Raw genomic sequence first — 14,191 nt, 5'->3', positions numbered from 1 at the left:
TGCAGAGGATGTGGAGAAACTGGGACACTTATGCACTGCTGGTGGGAATGTATAATGGTGCAGCCTCTATGGAAGACTGTTTGGCAGTTCCTTAGGAAACTAAATATCGAGTTACCCTATAACCCAGCAATAGCACTACTTCTCTTTCAGAAGAGCTGAAAGCAGCGACACAAACAGACATTTGCACTCCGATGTTCATAGCAGCATTACTCACAATCGCCAAAGGATGGAAACAAACCAAATGCCCATCAACAGACGAGTGGATATATACATACAATGTGATATATACATAGAATGGAATATTATGCAATATTAAGACAAAATGGCGTCCTGAAGCACATGACAAGATGGATGAGCCTTGAGGACATAATGCTGAGTGAAGTTAGCCAGATGCTAAAGGATAGATATTGTATGATTCTACTTTTATAACCAACATAAAGGTATAATCAGAGGTTTATAATACAGAACATAGGGGACTTAGAGATACATAGAAGCTAGAGATGGGTGAACTGTTAGCTAATGAGGTTGAACTCCAATGTAAGGGAATAGATAGGAGTGAAGGTGGTTCTCCAGTTGGTCTGTACGTAATATTATCATATGGAAGATGAACAAGATTGAAAGGGGTTGTATAGACCTATGTGTCCCACTGATTAACACTAGAAATATGAATTAGTTCTTGCAAGAATTACTTCAAAAGGCGGGCCACGGTGGCTCAGCAGGCAAGAATGCTTGCCTGCCATGCCAGAGGACCCGGGTTCAATTCCCGGTGCCTGCCCATGTAAAAAGAAAAAGAAGAAAATAATTACTTCAAAGATATGATTCTTGTATAAAGAGTATTTACGTCCAGGGTACAGGGGGAACACTGCTATTGCATGCTATGAGCTATGTTCAAACAGAAACAATCAGCACTACCACAGCAGCAGCACAGGTAAATAACAGGGGAAGGGACAAGAGTTAAGAGGAGGTTTAGATTTCTTATTTGGCAAGGGTGTGTTTATTGTTTTTTTTTTTTCTCTTGGGAACAGTGAAATTATCTGAAATTGAAAACGTTGATGGACTGTGGACTTTGGGCCTTCTACATGATTCCCTATGAATGCAGGTGGCTGAAGGATGCACTGATGAAGAAGTAAATTGGCGAACCATGGTGTATACCTATGAACGACGGTTGTGCTGCTACAAAAAGGAATAAAGTCATGAGGCATTCAACAATGTGAATGAACATGTGGGACATTTGGTGAGACTAAATAAGCCAGAAACAAAAGAACAAGAATGGTGTGGTTATCTTTGGAAAACACTTATAAGAAAACATGGGCTGGGCAGGCCACGGTAGCTCAGTAGGCAGAGGTCTCGCCAGCCATGCCAGAGACCTGGGTTCTTTTCCTGGTGCCTGCCCGTGCGGTAAAAAAAACAAAACAAAACAAAAAATGGGCCTAGATTGTAAGCTTTTAAAGCAGACACATTAAGTCCAGAGCGGTGAATATTATTTCAGGATTTTGAGAGACTGTTTTATATATATAACCTGATATTTAGAGATAAGAAGGAATCTGAACAGGTTGGGGTTAAAGTTATTCAGAACATAGGGTTAAGGAAGACAGTGTCTATATTTTAGAACCACACATACTCTTTGAGGCCAATAGAAGAAAGGTTTTTGGTCTGGAACTGAAATTTTCTATAGTGCATAATCTAATTCAACCTATCTGTAGCTCATTCAAACAACTGAAACACAGGGAGCACAGAATAAGAAAGAGGTCCTTTAATCATGTATAGATTATTGTAATGCCTGGATACATCTTAGGTATATTAAGCAGATAATCAAAAAGTATTGCAAAGTTCCCTGAGGAATGGGAAAAAATATGGAACTATTAAGCCTTACCATCAGGGAATCCGCTGATACTGTGTCAAACTTTAGGGACGCCCAAATCAATAGCTCATGCCTCAATCAGGATGCTCACTCTTGTGAAATTTATGTAGGTAGAGGAGAAGCTTAGACTACCTATAGACATGCCTGAGTTACTTCTGGAGGACCTCTTTTGTTGCTCAGGTGTGGCCTCACTCTCTCTAAGCACAACTCTGCAAGTGAAATCATTGCCCTCCCCACTATGTGGGACATGACATCCAGGGGTGAAAGTCTCCCTGGAGATGTGGGAGATGACTACAACGGATGAATCCAGAACTGGCACCGTGGGATCAACAATTCCATCCTGACCAAAAGGGGGGAAAGAAGTGTAATAAAGTATCAGTGGCAGAGAGAGTTCAAATAGAGTCGAGAGGCTACTCTGGAGTTGCTCTTACACAAGCTTCAGTTAGACCTTGCTACCTATTATAACCTGCCAACCCCCAATCAGAACCATTCCAGCCAATCCTAAAGATCACCTAGGGCAATATATAAGATTGCACAGGGGTTCCATGCACTAGAGTAACTTTTCAGAAACCTAGAACCCTCAGATGGGTCCCCGGTCCAGATAAGTCCTGAAACCTAGCCCAGCCTCTCCAGAATATCAGAGAGTTCCATCTCCCTACCCCATGTTAGTGACAGACCCTTCCAACCTGAAAGTTAGAATGGCCATAGCCCAAACACCCTTGAAGAGAGGGATGGAAAGATCAAAGGTGATGGTGGAGTTATACAGAGAAGATAGGATTTAACAAATTAATATGAATACTGAATCATTAAATTGATATCTCTTTTAGTCTCCAGTATTTTAGAGCAGCTAGAAGTAAAAACCCAAAATTGTGGAATTGTAGCTCATGTCAAACTCTGAAATATATTCTACAACTAATTATGGTGCTGTGCTTTGAAATGTATATCTTTTTTGTATATATGTTATTTTTTACACAAAAGAAGAAAAAAAAGTCAATTGTGATGATAAGAAAAAAATTTAAGCCCTTTAGTCTCCTATATTCTGAAGCACCTAGAAGGAAAAATACGAGAGGATTGTATGGTAGCCCATGACACACTCTGGAATCTGTCCTGCAACTACTTGTTGAACAATACTTTGAAAACTATTGCCTTTTTATTTCTTTGCTTTGTATATATGTTATACTATACAAAAAAAAAGTTTTTAAAAAAGAATGACAGGGCAGACAACAGTGGCTCAGTGGCACAGTTCTCACTTGCCAGGCCAGAGTTGAAGTCCCAATGACTGGCCATGTAATTAAAAAAAAAAAAAAATGATGGATGGAAATATAAACGACTAGAAAACATTCTAGAGGAAGAATATTGGCAACACCCAGGAAATATACCAGAAGAGGGCAGAATCACATGTAAATTCAGTTTCTTAAGACAAATTAATTAATTTCCCAATTAACTACTACCTACAAAATCAGTAAATAATGAAAAAATAGCATCAGCTGTGCTGGTCTGAATCTGTGGTGGACCCCAGAAAAGCCATGCCCTTTGATCCTCATTCAATATTGCTGGATGGGAGCCTTTTGATTGTTTCCATGAAGATGTGACCCACCCAATTGTGGGTGGTAACTTTTGATTAGATGATTTCCATGAGGTGTGTCTCCACCCACTGAAGGTGGAGTTGCTTGCTGGACTCCTCTAAAAGAGTTAACATTTTGGACAGAGTGCCTTTTTGGTAGCGCCACGTGAAAGACAGCAGATGCCACCATGTTCACCATGTGCCCTTCCAGCTGAGAGAGAACCCTTGAACGTCGTTGGCCTTCTTGAACCCGGATGCCTTAAATCAGACATTTCTATAGACTAGTTTTAATTGGGACATTTTCTTGGCCTTAGAACTGTAAACTAGCAACTTATTAGGTTCCCCGTGTTAAAAGCCATTCCGTTTCTGGTATATTGCATTCCGGCTTCTAGCAAACTAGAACATCAGCCAAATGTATGTTTAATTGGAAGTCAGGCTTTAAGCGCTCATCTTTGATTTACCACAGGCCAGCCCTGAAATTCAAATTTTGGGGATTCAATTTTTATACTTAGCAATTGCGGAGGAGGGAGATGCATTCACGGAGCGGGGATTAACTAATGATTTTATTCATGCTTTCAGTACTGCATTCCACTTCACAAGGTTAAATGGAAAGGCTGACTGTGCTCACTTCTCCAGCCAAGAGAGGGCGCTCTCAATGACAACTGATATTTACTATTGTACAATCTCTCAATTTTTCAGATTGAGTTTCACTGCACAAGAAATCCACAGGGTGGCAACAACACTAAACAAAAAGTATATTCTGTGTCGCTATTCCAAGATACAGGCTTCTTCAATGGCTACTGTTTACAGATTTCCCTTCCCCTGCTTCTATGATGTCATCGAGGCCAGAGAGCCTGGGAAAACAAAGGCTGTACACAAAGCGTGAGAGTGATGACGCTAACTCCCACGGGAGAGCCAACTACAAACTAGAACCTTGGCAATGCTCACAGCTAGGCGAAGGAGACTACCGTCATCATCTTCATTTGACAGAAGAGAGAAATCAAGTAAATTATCTGATAAGTGATCTGACCGGAATTTAAACCCCGTTCTGTCTGGTCGAGGTCCACAGTCCCACGCTATGTAAAGGGCTCTCAAGAAAACCCATTTAACTAACACAAAGTGGCCTTCTTTCCTAGCCACCCCCTCACCGATGTAGAAATGGGACTCTTACTATTTTCTTTATAACTGAAGGGAAACATAAAATATCTGACTCATTTTTAGTCTGGAACAATCCTACTAACTTTCCCCGCCATCATTAAATCAATAGCTACAGCAACTTCAATTTTAGGGTTTATTGCAGAATAACTCATACTTCTCTCCTGCTCCTTAAATGGTACAGTAACACTTCTTCATTGGCTGTGATTTTAATCAAGGCACTTTGAGTAGGAAATAACAGAGTTTTATTCGAATTAAACTAAAGCAAAAAGAAAAAAAGAGGATTTCTTTTAATGGAATAAAGGGTCATTACAAAGAATCAAAAGAATAATTTTCTTTAGATGATACAGAAGGTTAGTATGAAGAATCAGTAAAACCATAAGGGATTATGGCAATTGATCTTTCTCTCCACATTCTCTAATCCATACTTTTTCTTGGCCTGCCCCTCTTTCTAATGCCTGGCTTTCTCTTCTCTAGAATCCATATCCTGAATTCATATCATCAGTTCCATGACCAGCATAGATTGACCTACATCTTTGAATTCTAATTCCTAACTAGCAGTCTGAGAATCCAATTTGGTTTGGCTATGTCTATAAAGTAACTAAACACAAACATGGGTAGTAATTATAAGAGAACAATATTCTGAGCCATGCAGAGACCCCAGAAAAATGAATGCTATAGCTCACTAAATACCCCTCTGAGAAATTAGAAAATAAATGATTTTCCAGATGAAATTCTAAACCACTAGGCATGCCCCTGCGCTGCTAATGGTATCATTTATACAAACACAATTTGAGAAGTACATTTTGACAGATTTTCAAAATATTTAAAGATATGCCAAATTTTAAAATACTGAATTTATATTTGTAGTATCAGTGCATGTTTGCCCTTTATAAAATTAATTGTTTTAAAAAATTGTGCCCTGATTATAGAACAAGCAGCAATCCACTTAAAATCAAGGGTTAATTTTAATTTGACATATAGAAAAACTTCCGACTAAAACTGGCACCATTGAAATAGGTTGCCACTTTCAAAGAACCCTTCCTAGAAAATCATTCTTATATAATAAAGCAGATGTAGCAAGGATATTTGATATCCTGATTAGAATAAGTTCAGTGAAATAAAAAAAAAAAAGAGAGATGGCCGCCTCAAGCTGTTTACAACCAATGTTTATCATTCTGTTTCACGAAAGAGAAATGGAAAATTATCAACGCATTACAAATGTAAGCTATTAGAAAAAACTAAAGTACATGCTGCTTATGCATTCTAGTAGTGGTTCTCATAGTGGAGCTCACTGAAAAATCTCCTGGAAGACTTGCTGAGACATAGATTGCTGCCTACCTCCCATCAAACCCAAGTTTCTGATTCATAAGATCTGAAAATTTACATTTCTAACAAGTTCCCAGATGATCCTGATACTTCTTGCCATGAACTTGGACATCGAGAACTCTTGCTCTAAGGACACCACAGAGGAACTGACATTTTTTTGGGTTCCTAAGGAGCTATACCAAACACAACCAAATGCACCAAAAACAAACAAACAAACCAAAACAAACAAACAAAACAATCACAAGCAAACAAACAGCAAAATGTTCCACTGGCCTACTTTCTAGGGTTCTGGTTTACCTAAATTGGAAATGGGATGACAGTGGTTGGGAGGGTCAAAAAATAAATACATGCAGCCACAAATGACACACCATTTCCTCTCAAGGGTGACCAGAAGCTCAAAAGCTGTAGTAGTGATAGCACAAGGCAAAATGTAAAGGCAACAAAATGTGTATTCAGGTTGTGACATGTTTGTGAAGGAGCATGGTACAATGGAATCATTATAGATTTTGTTGTCAGTCTGTCCAGAGTTTAAGCTTAGGTTTGCCATTTACTAACTATGGAACCTGAGTACTTACCCAACTCTCTGAAGTTGTTTGTTTAATAGTATATTGTTTTCCACAATACCTGTTAAAAAGCGATGTTGAGAACACTACATCAGATAACATATTAAGGTGCCTAGCACTTAGTGAGCATTCAAAAATAATAGCCACTCTATATTAGGGTCCTATTATGTGCAAGGCACTCAACCAGGTGCATTAGTTCATCTAATCCTTACAAGAATCTTTTGAATTATTATTATTATCCTCATTTTACCAACAAGAAGACAGAACGCAAGATTCACTTGGGCAAAAGTTTAAAATCAAACTCGAAGTAGTTTGAGACCAAAGTAGTCTCTCTACAAAGATGAACTGATTTATCCACCTTGTCTTCCCCACTTCAAGTTCCCTTGGTGCAGTTATGGACCAGAGAGTCACAATACAGACCGCAACTGGAGTTTGCCTTCCTCATTCAGTCAAAATTCCATGCCTCGCCCTTAGCCTTTCTCTTTCTAATTAACATTCACTACTTTTATATCTTATTCCATGTTGGCAGACCTATTTAGGCAACAATAAGATGTGGGAATTATTTTTTTGGCTTATCATTTTGGATGTTTATATAAATTGTCACTCAAATAATAAATGTCATTTGCAATGTTAGTATTTATAAAGTGGTTTCTTACACGTCTCATTTGGTCATCATAACAGTCCTTCAAAATTTTTTTTAATTAGAGAAGCTTTAGGTTTACTGAAAATGCACGTAAAAAATACAGCATTCCTGTGTACCCTTCCCCTATTATTAACACTTTGCATTTGTGTGGTACCTTTGTACAATTGATGAAAGAATATTATAATTATACTGTTTACTATAGTACAGAGTCATATAAAATGTGGGAAAATTTTAATTTTGATAATCTAGTCTCCATTGCTTTATACATTGTTCCAATAATACTTCAGTCTTTCTAATAGCAGATGCTGTTCCCAAAGGAGGGGTAAATCTGACCTTGAACTTTTACAATGTAGATGCTCATCTTTTATGCCTATTCATTCAACAGTCTGTTTTACAGCATGCACTATATGCTATAAATACAATAGACATTGTATTGTCAGTGAGGCAACCTCTCCTACTCCCTTCATGAGGAGATACTTGCCCAAAGATCCTCACTATTTAACATATCATCTATTAGTCAAAGTGCCACTCAAATGTTGTTTCCTTAGTCATTTTTTTTGCCTTACCTCCAGATCTACACAACACTTTTTTTAAAAGTCACTTTTTTTGTTGTTCTTATTATGCTCAACTTTCCATATTAAATACCATTGTTTTCTGATCCTCCGTTAGATTATGTTTTTCTTGAGAGTGAATTTTTATCCATTCATGATTCATTTGGTGCCTGCTTTGAGTCAGGTGCTCTGCAGGTGCTACAGAGATTGTGGGGTAAATGAGGCTGAGAACCAGATTTCCAGAGGCTCAAAATCTAGTAGTCTCAGAAGCTGTGAGAAGTTAGGGAAGGTCTCACAGAGGTGACAGTTTGAATACAGTCATGAAAGAGTAACAGAAGCTCTCAGATGTGCAGGATGGGGAAACACATTCCACACAGATGACACCATAAAGTTGCATTGAGTCACGAAGAAAAGGACTTTTAGAGGCAGCAGTATATTTACCAGTGAATGGCAGATCTAACACAGGAAATGTCCCCAACTTGTTCCTTACTTAGCCACCCTAGACATGACTGATGTCCAAGGTTCTCCTCCAAGCTGAGCTCAGATGTCCCCTTGGAGTCCTTCCTAACAAGGCAGACCAGTGAACCATTAACAACCAGTTGACATTTATGTGGAATATGAACTCTGTGTGCCAAAAACTACCCTCAATGAAATGCACGAATTTCTATTTGGTAAGATTTCAGTCTAGTGGCGGCAGACCTTTCGTTTAAAGGGAGCTTTTAGTGTAAATAAGTCAGATCAGTTCTCATAGATGACAGCCTTCCCTGCCTATGTGAGATAAGAGGAAAGACTTGATAGTGTTGCAGACGGGTGGTCCGGAGGTTGGGAGGCAGGAACAGGCAGGAAGCATGCTGAGTCAAGCTCTGGGAATCTCATTAGCTTTTTCTCTTCCTACTACCTTTGGGTGAGTCGTAGCAAATAGGCCATATAACTGAAGCAGTAAGCCAGTACCAGCAACAAATTTCTTAGGCTACATGAGCATGTATCTTGTGGCAACTGTTTCAAAATCTTGTTTCACTTTTCATTTGATTCTGCTCAAGTACATTGTGGATTGCTTGGGGAATTATGCCCCCAATTAAATAAATAACAGTAGCTTACATCTTTACTGTCACAATGTTCACATACAATATTTCGTAAACCTCTTTATTCTGGCAGATCAGTCTTGAAACTCTCCTTCACTTCCCCCTTTGCAATCTGAGTCTACAGTGTTGTATGGGGCAAAGGCATCCTGTCAATATTAGATTACTTTTATGAGGCAGTTTCAAGATATTGAAGTCTTTAACGACTTTTTTACAAGCTACACCTTGAGCATTGATAAGAAATGGGTCAGCATTGTTATGGCCATTTACAGATAGGAAAAGGAAGTCTCACTTGATCAGCTTATCTTCTGAAGGGCTGGCAATGAGTCAAAAGCAGAGCTTTTCTTATAACTAGGACGTCTTTTGACTTTTGATCATAAGCACTGTAAATGACCAGCTGGATTAAATAAGCTTCTTTTTTTTACCATCTTGAATTATATTAAACCTTCAAAATATGTTAGACATTGCACAGATTACAAATCTGATTTACATTAAGATATTAAGATGCATGTGGCACAATACTTCCAATGTTAATAGCCCTAATTATATTTAACATGTTTTATATTTTAATTTGGGTTTTTAGACATAGTAGGAAATTCTCATTATGCTGTTATTTCTCCTCTTCATAGGCTTCATTTTGTTCCCTTCCCCATCTGACCAGGCTTTGATGATAATCATAATCAATTACAAAGACATGATACTTTCTGCCTCCAGAGTTCATGCTCCTTGGTGCATCACTGAGGACCACTCCAACTCCTGTTCAGTGCCTAGCTCTGTGGTTTTATCATAGCCATAATAAATTTAAAAAAATTTTAAGTAGATTTTATTTTTGTAAAGACAGGAAAATATATTTGATATATACGGCACATACACACACTGGCAAATACTGTAAATGCATAGACGTTCAAAAGAATATTATAAAAATGGTTTCAACTTTTTATTAGTAAATAATTTCAAATTTCCATAAAAGTTGCAAGTGTAAGAATAGTTTGAATAAATATCCACACACCTTTTACCCAGACTCACTTGTTAACATTTTACCCCATTTGCTTTATTATTCTTTCTTCTTCCCTGAACTATTTGAGGATAAGTTGCATAAATATTGGCTTTTACTCCTAATCTTTTCAGTGTGTATTACCTAAGAATAGTGATATTCTCTTACATAACTACAATACAGTTATTGACTTCAGTAAATTTAATTTTGTTATAATACTTTTATCTAATCTGCTGTCTGCATTCCAGTTTTGTCAACTGACCCAATAATTTTGATTATGGCATTTTTTTCTCCTCCACTACATGGAACCAGTCTAAGATCAGGTACTGCATTTAATTGTCAAATCTCTTTCATCTCCTTTAATATGAACTATTTCCATAACTTTTCTTTGTCACTTAAAACTTTGACATTTTTGAAGAATAAAGTCACCCTCTTTTTTCCTTTTTTTGCATGGGCAGGCACCGGGAACTGAACCTGGGTCTCCAGCATGGCAGGCAAGAGCTCTGCCACTAAGCCACCGTGGCCCACCCTAATCTCCTTCTTTCTAATACGACATTCCTTATTATTAGATTTAGATTATACATGTATAGCTGGAAAGACACAAAACAAAAAAAGACACTTAACTAGACACACAAAATGTCCATCTGCCCATCATTGTTCATATTAATTTTGATCACTTAGTCCAGGTGTTGTCCAGTTTCTCCACTGTATAAATACTATTTTTTTCCATCCCACCTAATGAACAATCTGTAGGAAGACACTTTAAATCCATGAAATGTTGAGTTCCTCATCAAAATTTCCCCCTTGACCAAGTGTTCATTGATGAATTTTACCTGATCCAATCTCTAACATGATGACTGCGGAATGCTAATTTACAACTTCTCTCTCCTCCTCATGTACCAGCAGCACTCAACATTCTGTTGTTAGGCAAGAGTCCTCCCTTCTCCCCATTAGTTCATTTATTTACTTTTTATCAGTATGACTTATGAACTCCTATTTTTTCAATGGTTTATAATTAATTACTGTATTCAGTTATGTAAAGCAAACTTTTAATAGGGGTTATCACTGGTGAGTGACATATTAGGAAAAGGGCTAAAAGAAAGAGATTTTAACTTTTTGTGCTATATAAGACTTTACTATTTAAATTTTTACGATAAGGGGTATATATCCCTCATCATTTTTTTTAATCAAATGAAAAAAGTAAAGAATTATGAGACATTAATCATGATTACCAATGGATGGAAATGGTCTAAGAGTACATTGACTGAGGAAAGGAAGAACCAACTGTGGTGTATATATATATATATATATATATATATATATATATATACGATGTAATACTGTGTGGCTGCAGAAAGGAATGAAGTCATAAGGCATGCAACTCGGTAATTGAACTTTGAGGACATTTTGTTGCATGAAATAAGCCAGAAGCAAAAGGACAAATACTGTATATTTATATTAGTGAGACCAAATATTGTATGGTCTCACTAATATAAACTAACTATAATGAGCAAACTCTGAGAATTGAATTTGATAGCACAGGTTATCAGGAGGTAGAAAGTGGGCAGGGATTGAGTAATCAATGATTCAATAGTACAGAATGTTCAGTAAGGCTCATTGTAAAGGTTCCAAGCTTGTAAGCTTTATTCATGAGTTTTAACTGTTATTTCTAAAGTCTGAGATGCTATGCTTTTTGTCTATAACCTTGTAGTTCCCTGGAACTTTAGGTACCTGTGTGACACCTGAAACTCAAAGTTAGAATTCTGCAGCTCTGAAAGTTAGCATTACTCAATATAGTAACTGTTTAAAAAGTTGGAAAGAGATCAGACTTCAATTAGAGGTATGAGTGAAGCAGATCTGGTTAGGACTAAGGTAAATCAGAATACAGGGTAAATGGTGATATTGTCTTTATTTTAAAACTTTAGTATCTGTGTGAGACCAAAGAAAGAAATGTTTATTTTGTCCAAAATTTAAATTTTTCTGTAGTACACTATCTAATTTAACCTGTCTGGTCAATTTATTCACGTAATTAGGTTGCTTGACTACATAGAATAGGAAATAGGGAATGAATACATAGAATAGGGGATAAAATCTTTTTACTCTGTGCAGGTTAATGTAATACCCTAATACATCCCAGAGTATTTGGGATAGAAAATAAAAAATTTCCTTGAAGGACTGGAGAAAAAAAATGTGTAACTATTAAACTTCCCCACCTGGGGAATACCTGCTATTCTCTCAAGCATTAGGGACTCCCAGGTTAATAAGCCAAGCCCTCAATCTTGAGGCTTGCCCTTATGCAACATTTCTGTAATGGTTACACTAAGCCTACTGATAATTATGCCTAAGAGTCATCCCCAGAGAACCTCTTTTGTGGCTCAGATGTGGACTCTCTCTCTCTCTCTAAACCAACTCTGCAAATAAACTCACTACTCACTCCACCCCTACCCATGTGGGACATGACTCCCAGGGATGAGTCTGGCCCTGGTATTGTAGGATTGACAATGCCTTCTTGACCAAAATGGGGAAAATAAATGAAATAAAATAAAGCTTCATTGGCTGAGAGACTTCAAATAGAATTGAAAGGTCATTCTGAGGTTACTCCTTTACAAGCTTCAGCTAGATATTGCAGATTGTCACCACATATACCAAGCCCAAACCAGGAGTATTCCTGAATGTATACCCTGGGCTGCATCTAGGACTCTAGAAATGTTTTACTTAGTAAATTTATTTTTTCAGAAACTTAAGGCCTCCAGACTGTTCCTATGCCAGATAAGCCCCGAAACTCAGAGGTACCAGTCTCTCCAAGAACATCAAACATTTTCATTCCTCTACATCATATGGTTGATACCACTTTCTAGCACAAAGAAGTTAAAATGGTCATTGCTTAGACATCTCTGAAGATTGAGAGAATGATCAAATGAGAGGGAGGAGGTGTAACTAAGAAATTAGGATTTGATGATTATGACTTCTGACTTATCATATAGATAATTCTTTTAAAGTATCTAATGTATCAGAACAGCCAGAAGGATATACCTGAAATTGTTTAACTGTAATCCAGTACTATTTATCTTTTTTTTTTGCATGCTATATGACAGGATCACATTTCATTATTTTTCTATGTGAGTATCCCGTTACTGCAGCACCATTTGTTGAGTTTTTGTTTGCTTGTTTTTTTTTTATTGTTTGTTTGCTTTTTGGGAAGTGCATGGACCAGGAATTGAACATGGGTCTCCCACACAGTAGGCAAATATTCTACCACTGAACTACCCTTGCACCTCCACAAGTGGTTTATCTTTGATAATGAATGTGTAACTATATAGCTTTTATCATGTGACCATGTGATCTTAAAAACCTCATGACTGATACTCTCTTTATCCAGTATATGGGTAGAGAAGCAATAAAATAAAGACATGCATGAAAAAAATTATAATAGGTTGGGAATATGGGGGAAATACTTATATGTAAACTACAGACAATAGTTATACTACTACTTTAATAATCTTTCATCAATTTTAAGAAATGCAACTACTGTTAAAAAATAGAATTGTAACAAATTCATCATCAATTGTAACAAATTTTACACAACAATGCAGTTATTGGTGGTGGGGGGGAGGTAAAAATATCCTGCATTTTATGGATGATTTTTCTGTAAACCCACAATTTCTTTAATAATTAAAAAAAATAGCCCTACTGATCAATTGAAAGAAAAAAAAAGAGTTATGAAAGAAAGAAAATCCCAACTGGAGCTCTCTAGAAGGAGCAGAAAACAATTGCATGGCCTTGGGAAAATAGCCATTCCTAATACTTTGTTTCCTATATAAATATAAGTCTCAATATGAGAAAGGTAACCTTTTGGAGTTATAATTCCAGTAGTGGATTTGACTCTGGTCTATAAATTAAATTCACTTACAATCAGTTGGTTCAGTGTATAAGTGTGCTGGTTTGAAACTGATATGTACCATAGAAAATCCATGTTCTTTTAGCCTAATCCAATCTTTGTGGGGGCAGAGCTATTGTTTAGGATAGAACCTTTTGACCAGGTTGTTCCCATGGAGATGTGACACACCCAAATGTGGGTGTGACCTTTTGATTAGATTATTTCTGCGGAGGTGTGGCCCTTCCCATTCAAGGTGGTTCTTGGTTAGTTTACTGGAGTCCTTTAAAAGGAGAAACATTTTTGATAAAACACAATTGCTTCAGAGCCAAAAGAGACACAGACATTTGGAGAGCTTGGAGTGCTGACAGATGTAGTCCGGGTGCCAAGCAAGGATTCAAGAAATAGCTGGAACCTGAAAAGAAGGAGTCTCTGGTCCTGGGAGATGCTAAGCTAAGAGATGGAACCCAGAGTTTTGCTCTGTAGCAGCTAATCAGAATTCACAGAAGCCTTGAGAGGAAGCCACTGGAATGAGAAGTTGGAAGCAACAGAACTGGGAACAGGCACCAGCACACCAG

The 14,191-nt window shown here is 37.4% G+C and overlaps 1 long non-coding RNA gene across 3 annotated transcripts in view; it reads right to left on the bottom strand.

Annotated features, from left to right (window-relative positions):
• LOC143691510 (uncharacterized) overlaps window positions 1–14,191 on the bottom strand; it is a 93,097-nt gene that overhangs the window by 59,519 nt on the left and 19,387 nt on the right. Inside the window, exon 2 of one of the 3 annotated variants that reach the window (XR_013179547.1) lies at window positions 6,485–6,533. The exons of the other annotated variants lie outside the window; for them this stretch is intronic. This is a non-coding gene — a long non-coding RNA (uncharacterized LOC143691510). The remainder of the gene's footprint in view (window positions 1–6,484; window positions 6,534–14,191) is intronic. 3 annotated transcript variants of the gene reach the window in all.

The sequence above is a fragment of the Tamandua tetradactyla genome, chromosome 7 (genome assembly GCF_023851605.1).
Source record: "Tamandua tetradactyla isolate mTamTet1 chromosome 7, mTamTet1.pri, whole genome shotgun sequence".
NCBI lineage: Eukaryota > Metazoa > Chordata > Mammalia > Pilosa > Myrmecophagidae > Tamandua > Tamandua tetradactyla.
This window is presented reverse-complemented; position numbering and strand designations above follow the sequence as displayed.